Below are 3,454 nucleotides of genomic sequence, written 5' to 3' on the forward strand. Positions count from 1 at the left end.
GAAACGGTTTTTTTTTTTTTTTTTTTTTTTTTTTGAGACAGAGTCTCACTATATAGTTCCTGCTGGCCTTGAACTCACTGTGTAGTCCCAGCTGGGCTCAAACTTGTGGCAATCTCCCTGCCTCAGCCTTTCAAGTGCTGGGATTACAGGTGTGCACCACCATGCTGGCAAAGGAGAGTTTTTTTGTTTTTGTTTTTACAAACAAAAAGTTTTTCACTACTACCTGATAATAAACACCACAGACTCTCCCACACTACAACCTTTCACAAAGGCCACTACAAATCTTAAGCAAAAAGTACTTCTACAAAGATGTACTTTAAGAGTGATGCTATTCTTATTATTAATCATTGTGGCTAAAGATTATTGTTTCAAAACGTCTGATGTATTCCTCTTCATTTTTGTCTTTAAAGACTTCCCCTTACCTCGACCTCTTTGAATATGTCCAGAGTTTACTATGGCATAAATATTGCCATTGCATTGCTCTGTTGTTCCCAAATAAAATCAGTATTCTTTAGAGACTCTCCAATTTTTAAAATTTAGATTAATACATGTACTAGATACTCCAAACAAATGTGTTGCTTGAATGAATCTTGGAGAATGTGCAGGCCTAACTTAATGATCCTTTTATCTGCTTGATTTCAGAGACCTTCACCTCCTTGCTTCTTTAAACATCTGTCTATGGCACATTGCTCTTCTCCCTCAGGAGCTCCTCACCACCCCTTGACAAGCAATGTGGACGGGCCCCACTGGCCCCTCATCAGAGGCAGATACCTAGAGCTTGGCCCTTACTTGGCCCCGCTGCTCTCCAACCCAAAAGTTAGATTAGTTTCCCGAAGAGCTCCCGTGGCCCCTAAGTCAGGAGGATAGGGAGACAGTGTGGTAATTCTTTCCACTCAGTGCCCACAGGGTTCAAATTGGGAAAGATTTGGAGAAGAATAAAGGACTGTGTGGGTGATGAGTCAGCCTGGATAGGGTTGCAGCTGCCAGCAAAACCCCCGCCAGTGTGATTGGGCAACGACTAGAAGTGGGCGTTGGTAGTATGGTGCCTGGTACCCCTTTTAGGTGTGAGGCCTAAAAGGCAGTTTCTGTAATTGAGACAGAGTCAGACACCTCCATGGCTACAGAAGGCAAATGCATCCTTGGGCCCCAATTCTGGATGTGTTATGGTATGGCTGGGCCCAATCCTGGGAAATGGGAGGATGAGGCGGAAGGATTTCAGGACAGCCTGGACTACATGAGGCATGGTATGTACTCTTCCCCACTCCTCTAGCCTCCCAGACAATATTGTCAACCTCAAAAACAAGGTGCGTCAGGGCCAGGGATTTAGTCCAGTCGTTCTGCCGCCTGCCTCGCAAACACAAGTTCTATCCCTGATACCAAAAAACAAACAAACAAACAAAAACAAGGTCCATCATTAAAGTCAGGCTGCTCTTGCTATAGCAACTCCAACTGGATGAGAAAATAATACTGTTGGGGATCATTGCAGAGGTACAAAGGACAAACAAGTTCCAGGGCCCTTACCCTGTTACTCATTAAATGGGTGATTTAGTTCCCTCTGAGGCAGTCAGTTATTTAAAGCTGCTTTTGTTAAAAAACAAACAAATAAACAAAAACTCACCAAACCCAATAACTCTTCACCTGGGCTTATAGATGCCCAGTGGGCAACCAAAAGCAGGATAAAGCTTGACATTCCTGCCTTCTTTACCTTAAAACTTTGAGTCAGATCCCTACTCAGCCCTGCATTTAGGTGTTAATCATTTAATGAATGTCTGTCAAAAAACCGGTAATACAAGGTTTATTAACCCTAAGTTTCTATAGCCTATTTCATCCTCCTTTAAGGCTGAGGAAAGCAGGATAAGAGATTTACAAGTACTTTCAATTTTTATCCCCTGGAATGAATACCTGAAAGTTTCCAGTCATTACATTAAACCTTCAGTCACCTTGGAGTCCAGCCTTCACAAACTGAGACTGTCATTCACCTCTCAAGAAAGAGCAATCATCTTGTGAGAACTGAATTGCCCCTCAAGCCATAAAGACTTCTTCAGAGCTGTGAATCAGAGCTGAGATAATGATCAACCAGTTTCTAGCCCACCTCAGCACCCCTTTAAATTCTGTGTCTTTTCTTTTGTTAACTGGCCTGTCTGATCTTCTTAGTCAGTGCTATGTCCCCTTCGGCTCCTCTAGCTAAGACCTTTTCCATTTTCTCTTATTTTCCTTTGTTAAGGGACTGGCCTGATTTCTATCAGAACTGTTTCCTTCAGCTGTTTTCAAGCTAAAGTCCATTCCCATATTCTCCTACTTTCCATTTACAGCTTTTGCTGTAAATGTGTACTGTTGCCTCAGTGTTAGTTTTTCATGTCACTAAACCAAGTCCCCAGACTATCCAATGCCATAATGAGTCTTGATGTGCACCACTACAGGGATGGCTGTGAGATCTTGGTCAATTCATCAAATTCTGGCCTCAATTTCCTCTACTGAGAAGTGCAAATATTTAAGCAGATCATGTCTGCAATACACTTGGGCATAAAAAGGTGGTCAGTCAGCAGTAACACCCATCCTCTGTGCTGTGCTATGTACCCAAGGCCCCTCTGTGCCATGTCAGACTGTCCCAAAGGCAGGATTTCCAGGCTCAGTGGGGAGACCCTGATTTACCACTGCAGAGAGCTCAAAGTGACTCAGACCCTCAAAATGACTGAAGGAACCCAGCAAGAGATTCAGGCAGGAGGTAAGTTTCTCTTTTATTTCTGCCACTTCCAAGTGAGGAAGAATAATCACTCCCTCTGGAACCAAGTATTGGATGAGGATGTTCAGGCTGCACCTGTCCTAAGCAGAGTCACCTTAGATCTACCATGTTTGTCATTCATCCGCGCTATTTTTTTTTTTAGAGACAAGGCTGTTGTTCAGAGGCCCTCCAACTCCTGAGCTCAAGTGACCCTCTTGCCTAGGTCACACTAATAGCTGGTGTGTGCCACCACACGCAAGCCATCATATCTATTTTCTTTAGTGAAGGGACTACTAGGTAAATGGATTCACACTAAGATTTTATTAAGAGGCTCTCTCTTGCTGTCACATCTGCAGGCCCTGGAAGAGACTCAGTTTGCAGTCCGGGCCTCCCCAGATCATCTCTATCCTCCCCTTTCCCCCTTGTCTACTCAGCAGTGGAGGGTTAAATTTGCACCGTAACTGTGTCCCACTCCGTTCTTCAGTCCTCCAGTCAATTTCAGTGGACCACCCCACATTCTGTGGAGCTTTGATCTGAAAAGGAGGGCCCACTGGGTGTAATGGGGTTGAGGGAATCTGCCATGGAGACATCTCTGGCCTAGGTGAACCACTACTTTCTCCTCTGCCACTGAGGTGGGAAAAGACCCATACATGGGCCTTGCAAATGGCAGGAAGAATGACTTCAGACCCCTAATCAGAAAGTGAAGACAGTGTAAGAGTTGGCCAATGACCT

Source organism: Fukomys damarensis, unplaced genomic scaffold (genome assembly GCF_012274545.1).
Source record: "Fukomys damarensis isolate Sample0158 unplaced genomic scaffold, DMR_v1.0_HiC HiC_scaffold_39, whole genome shotgun sequence".
Classification (NCBI taxonomy): Eukaryota; Metazoa; Chordata; class Mammalia; order Rodentia; family Bathyergidae; genus Fukomys; species Fukomys damarensis.